General features: G+C 38.3%; 1 pseudogene; it reads left to right on the forward strand.

Annotated features, from left to right (window-relative positions):
• The first annotated feature begins 5255 nt into the window (after positions 1-5255).
• LOC140601544 (cytochrome c oxidase subunit 7B, mitochondrial pseudogene) lies at positions 5256-5733 on the forward strand (annotated as a pseudogene).
• Positions 5734-6873: the final 1140 nt, after the last annotated feature.

The raw sequence follows: 6873 nt of genomic DNA on the forward strand, positions 1-6873 counted from the left end.
TTCATGATCTTTATCCTCACAGTCTCAGATCTTCATATAACCTAGGTTTCTAATCTATCCTTATAATGATAACACACATATATTATGTGCCAGACACATTCTTAGCTCTTTTACATACATTTAAATAAAAATTTTCCCACTTTGTTGTATTATTGATACATAAAAAATTACACACAGTTAATGTATACCATTTGATGAGTTTGCACATATACATACACCCATGAACCATTATCATAATCAAGGTAGTAAAATCAGAATTTCAGACAGAAAAGTCGCAAAAATAGTACAGAGAGCTCCTTGATACTTTTCACCCAGATTCACCAATTGTTAACATTTTACTACATTTGCTTCTTCTTATCCCCTTCATACGTCTATCATATGTAATTTTTTGGGAACCATTTAAGAGTAAGTTACATTGTCATTTTATCTCTAAATACATCAATACTGAATTCTTCCTAAAATCATGGAAACTGTAACTAATGTAATACTATTATCTAATCTATATTCAGATTTCACCATTTGTCCTAAAAATGTCTTCTAAGTCAGAGGAAAATCCAAGACTATGTTTGCATTCAATTGTCATGCCTCCTTAGCATCCTTTAATCTGGCACAGTTTCTCAGTCTTTTTCTTTTTTTTTTTTTTTAAGATTTTATTTATTTATTCATGAGAGACAGAGACATAAGCAGAGAGAGAAGCAGGCTCCCTGAGGGGAGGCTGATGCAGGACTTAATCCCAGGAACACAGGATCACACCCTGTGCCAAAGGTGGCCGCTCAACCGCTGAGCCACCCAGGCATCCCTCTCAGTCTTTCTTTGTAGTAAAAGACATTGACACTTTTGAAGAGCACAGGTCAGTTGTATTTAGACAGTCTCTCAGTTTGGATTTGTCTGATAGTTCCCCATGATCAGATTCAGACTAAGTGATTTGGCAAGAATACCACAGAAGTGATGCTGAGTTCTTGTAAGTGCTTCAGAAGGCATATAACATTGCTTCGTCCCATTATTAGTGATATTACCTTTAACATTGGTTAAGGTAGTATTGAACAAAATATTTCTCCGCTGTCGAGTTATTAGCTTACTCTTCATACTTAATAGGTCTCTTGTGGAAAGATACTCTGAGACTATGTAAATATTTTCTCAAACTTTCATTCACTAGTTTTAGCATCCATGATTATTAGTATTATGTTTGCCAAATAATGATTTTCTAATTCCCTCATTTCTTCCACATGGCTTTCTACTTTGAAAATGAACTTTCGTGATGCCTGGGTGGCTCAGCGGTTGAGTGTCTGCCTTCGGCTCAGGGCATGATCCTGGAGTCCCGGTCCCCGCATCAAGTTCGCTGCAGGAAACTTGCTTCTCCCTCTGCCTCTCTCTCTGATTCTCTCATGAATAAATAAAACCTTTTAAAAAAATGAAAATGAACATTCTCTTTATCTGTTTATTTATCTCTACCACTGTGACCCTTTTCTCTTTTTTATAAGAGAGAAAGAGGAGAGAGCGTGAGGGAGAGAGGTGGAGGGAGAGAGAGAGAACCTTTTTTTTTTTTTTTTTTTCTAAGACTCATTTAAGAGTGACAGAGAGCAAGAGAGAGCACATGCACAAGCAGTGGCAGGGGCAGAGGGAGAAGCAGACTCCCTACTGAGTATGGAGCCCGGTGGGTCATGGGGCTCAATCTCATGAACCTGAGATCATGACCTGAGCAGAAACCAAGAGTCAGATGTTTAACTGACTGAGCAACCGAGGCGCCCCATGGCCCTGTTCTTTATTCAGTAGGTTCTATTCCTTTGCTTTTGTTTTTTTTTTATTTTGATGTTCAATTTTTTTTTTTTTTTGAGATTTGGTTGATGAGAGCGCCTTCAAACAGGTTCCTGTGGCTTTGACATAGCACAAAAATATGTTCCAGGTTCATCTTGTATTTTCCCTGCCTCAGACTTGCAATCAATCATTTCTTCAAGGACTCTTAGTTCTTTTTAATGGAGAATGGAATTTAGGAGCCAACATCCAGATGCTTTGTGCATTCAGTGCTACAGGGCTGTATGAGTAGACAAATGGGAAATAGACATATTTATATGCACACGTACATATATACATGTTAACATTTAATCATCACTACAGTCCTATGAAATAGCTACTACCTTTATTATTTTTGTTTTACAGTTCAAGAAACAAGGCACAGAAATTAAGTAACTTGCCCAAAAGTCTGCCAGTTAAGTGATACACACAGCTGAGCTTAGAACCTGGGTGGTCTGGCTGCAGGCCTACCCTTTTAGCATAAATGCGTAAAGATAAAAGTATTCTCAGAATTGAGAAGAAAGTTATACTATGTGATCTAAAAATTCTCATTGAGTTCTTTGACTTTAATGTCCTATCAGTTTTCCATCTGGGGAAGAAAGGAGTCGGGAATGTACTGCTGACCTCTGAATCAAATCTAAGTATCAGACTAGATAGAGAATTTCTTCTTCCCTCAGAAAACTAAAGGCTTGCAACTGCACCAAACTTACTACACCTGGTTCTCTCTTTCCCAAGGATGAGTTCAGGCCTTCAAGGATTTTCAGGCCCTCAGGGAAATAGGTCTCTGGTAAGCCTACCCAGCGATCCTGTAGATGTGCTCAAACTTCATCGTATACTATGCTGAGGCTCTATTTCCTGCTGCTTAATTCACACTTCAAAATACTCAGGAAAAGCAAGAAAATCAGTCTATTTTATAAAGTGGAGGATGAAGAGGATCATGGATTTTTAAATAAGGTCAAAAGAAATTTATTACTAAAATTAATCAGGAAATACTTTATGGTAGGTAGGATATGGGGAAGTTTTTAATATCTATCCAGAGAACATCTTTCTTGCTCGTGATTATGTTGCTCTAAAAGGAGCAAAAATATTAAGAATGATTTTTTTTTTTTATGATAGTCCCAGAGAGAGAGAGAGAGAGGCAGAGACACAGGCACAGAGAGAAGCAGGCTCCATGCAGGGAGCCCGACGTGGGACTCGATCCTGGGTCTCCAGGATCAGGCCCTGGGCTGAAGGCGGCGCTAAACCACTGAGCCACCAGGGCTGCCCTATTTTATTTTTTTAAAAGATTTTTATTTATTTATTCATGAGAGACACACACAGAAAGAGAGGCAGAGACGTAGGCAGAGGGAGAAGCAGGCTCCATGCAGGGAGCCCAATGTGGGACTCGATCCTGGAATTTCAGGATCATGCCCTGAGCGGAAGGCAGGTGCTCAACTACAGAGTCACCCAGGCATCCTGGTGTCTCAACTTTAAACACCAATTTGCAGCTTATATTGAAGTAGATGTTCATGCCCTAGGGCCCAGCAATTCTACTCCTAGGTAAAGTTTCCTTTAGAGAACTGTTACTTAAGTCAAGGCACAATGAAAAAGAATATTCATAGCTACATTGTATGTAATACACATATTTGGTAACAACCTACTCCATCTACTGGAGAAAGGATAAGTAGGATGTGGTACATTTAATTCAAGAAAATTCTCTACAGCAGTGAAAATGTAAATTTACAGCTGTCTCTCCACAGATGAAGCTGGATACAGAGGAATATAAACAGGAAGATACTACTGACATACAAACTTAAAACATACAAAATAATCACATATATTGCTTAAGGATATGTACATACACAGTACAATTGTAACAAAATGCATGGAAATGAGAGCCACAAAATTTAGGAGAGTCTTCATTTTTGTTGGAGAGAAAAGTAAGGAAACTATGATTATGGAATACAAACTATTAGTAATGTTTATTTCTTAAAGTTTACTTTTTAACACAGGTGATTAATCTGCATATCTTTTTTATGTCTGAAATATCTCATAGTATACTTAAAAGAAATATCTCCTTTGTCTTATTTTCCTGGCGGTAGACTCATCATGATAGAAATGTATTTCCTCATTACGATAGGTATCACCCATTTTCCAGTCAAGTCTTTGTTATAGGATTCTTTTCCATTGGTTGTGTGTAGGGAGAGTGAGGGTTGGCTGCAACTCCTTTCTATTTCAGGGGCTGTCATGGGAAAAAATTCCAGTACTTTGTTGAAAAGGAATTAACCTGGCGCTAAGGATGGAACAAGGATGTGGAAGATACTGGTGCTTGGGATGGGAAAAGGAGGAGCCTGGTTAGAGAAAAGGGAGTCCCAGGGACTGGGAAGGGGACTGGCTTTGCTGGGGTTTTCTTAAGAGGTTTAATGTGTCAGGGTGCCTGGGTGGCTCAGGTTCCGATCTCAGGGTTGTGAGACTGAGCCCTGAGTTAAGCCGTACCTGGGCTTAAGATTTCTCTCACCTTCTTCCTCTGCACCCCACCCCCAACCTGCCCAAAGAGGTTTAGATGTGTCCGTGTCCATAGTGGTCAAAGATGGCATGAGTACAGGGGCCCTGAGAGCAAAGCAGAAGTCTTGTGCTGTACAGGCCTGTGGTCAGTGGGGAAATGGCAGTGAGGGCATCTTGATGACCTTTACAGAGCAACAATGGAAAACTCAAAGAATCACACTCAATCTTTGGCATCGGGTAAAACTAGGGGTTCTCATAAGATCCAGTGAAGGGGTACAGAAAATCCCGTATTCCACCCATATTGGAGTCCTACAGCTAGGTCTGAAACAGAGAAATATGTTTCTTGTGCCTGAATGATTATACATTAAACTAGTATCAATAAGCTACCACAATGAATAAGCAAAGGCTAGAGACTATTAGGAATAGGTCCAAATATAGATAGTGCAGAGTTAGCAGGTAATGGGAAGGAAATAGAGCTAGGAGTCTTTTTTTTCCTATCTTCTCAAGGGAGGAAAATAACTTCCAAATCACTTGGCCAGACCAATAGTAAAACAAGAAAACTTAGGTTCATAATAAGAGACCTTGTACAACAGAAGTGTTAGATGAACCTATAAGCTGGACCATTGCTGTGATTCAGCTTCCAAGAAAATAAGTCCTATAGTTGACTGCACTGCCAGATTAGTAGGGTCAGATGATCAGAGAAAGAGAGAGAAATCTCACTAAGTGCCAGTTAGACCACATCCAGGTTTGAAGAACATGGACTAGCCAAAAAGAACTCCAAAGTGAGTGAATTAGAGCTTTCAGGTAACTATATTCTGTGACAAGCTGTTCACAAATATGATGACACACTTACAGAAAGACTTGCATTCCCTGTGCTTTAAAAAGGTAAATATTATCTATTTTCTCTTATACAGGTTCCTAAAAATCAATGAACACAAAAGCATACTTAGAATAAGATGTACAAAAGTTATATAAAATGCCCACGTTTTAAGACTATGCATAAGAGTCTTTGCAAGGGTACTTATCACGAAGTTGTAGCAAAGCAGTTACCGCAGTTGCACCGTTCTGCCTTCAGCTTCAGGATGTTTCCCGTGGCCAGAAATGCTCTAAGTCGTCTCCGAGTTCAAAGCATTCCACAAACAATGGCAAGGCAGAGTCACCAGAAACGGGCACCTGATTTCCATCATAAATATGGTAATGCTGTATTAGCTAGTGGAGCCACTTTCTGTATTGCTGTATGGGCATATACAGCAACACAAATTGGAATAGAATGGAACCTGTCCCCTATTGGCAGAGTCACCCCAAAGGAATGGAGGGATCAGTAATCCCAGCTGGTGTAATAATGAATTGTTTCAAAACCAACTCATAATTGATGCCAGGTGAAAGCACTGTGCACCTACTAAAATATGGCATGATTTAAGAAATAAAGTACATTTGAAACCTTCAAAAAAAAAAAAAGACTATGCATAAGAAAAAAGTGTATTAGGGTTCTCCAGAGAAAAAGAACCAACAGTGAATACATAAATGTATAAATATGTATATATGTATAAATATATATGAAAAAAGTTTTATTATAAGGAATTAGCTCACATGATTACAGAGGCTGACAAGTCCAAAGATATGCAGAGTAAGCAGGCAAGTTGGAGACCCAGGAAAGGCAACTGCATAGTTCCAGTCCAAAGTCTGGCAGGCTTGAAACCCAGGAAGAGTGGAGTCCGAAGGCAGGAAAACAGATATCCCAACTTGAAGGCAGCCAGCCAGAGGAACTATAGTTTAGCGGGTGGGGGATGCGGAGGTGGGAGGGCAGGGTAGGAAGGGAGGAGGGTCAGCCCTTTTGTTCTATTCAGGTCTGCAGGATGATGTCCACCCACCTTATGGAGGGCAATGTTTTACTCAGTCTACTTATTTAAATATTAATTTCATTCAAAACATTCATAGAAAAACTCCCAAATAATGTTTGATCAAGTATCTTTTAGTAAGGTCAAATTTCTAAAAATACTTTCTTCATATTCTAAATGTCTACTCTTTCAAATTTCTAATGAAGAAACCAAGCAAGGTTTAGTATGATTTTCAAATTACCTTTGTAGCTCTAAAACTATAGCCTGCCACTGAAGCCAAAATGTAATTTCAATTATCATTATTATCACAATTCAGAGCTCTTCAGATATTAACTTTCCCAGAAAAATTTACCTTTGTTTTTGAGCATAAATTTATGATAGTAAGTAACAGTTTATTGGGAAAATACTTTAAAATGATTTATTTATTTATATCTCTATTGCATTATTTAGAGATAATCAAAAGTAGTGACTGTGCCAAATTAAAACATCTGGAAAGCTTTCTAAATTTTGGCTATAATTCCAGATTTCCTCCCTAGCATTTCATAGTACTGTTTGTTCAAAACACAATAAAGTTTCCATATAGTTCTTATTGGAATCATTTTCTTTGGAACCCCTATAATAAAGTTTGTTATTTTCTCCCAGATGTTATCTTTAGCTCCACAGCATCAATGAAAGCCATTAAACTATTTTTTAAATTGTGATATTTTGTCTTTTAAATAAATTATTAAGACACTTTTATTTGTAACAATTGAAGTTTTGC

The sequence above is a fragment of the Canis lupus genome, chromosome 12 (assembly GCF_048164855.1).
Source record: "Canis lupus baileyi chromosome 12, mCanLup2.hap1, whole genome shotgun sequence".
Classification (NCBI taxonomy): Eukaryota; Metazoa; Chordata; class Mammalia; order Carnivora; family Canidae; genus Canis; species Canis lupus.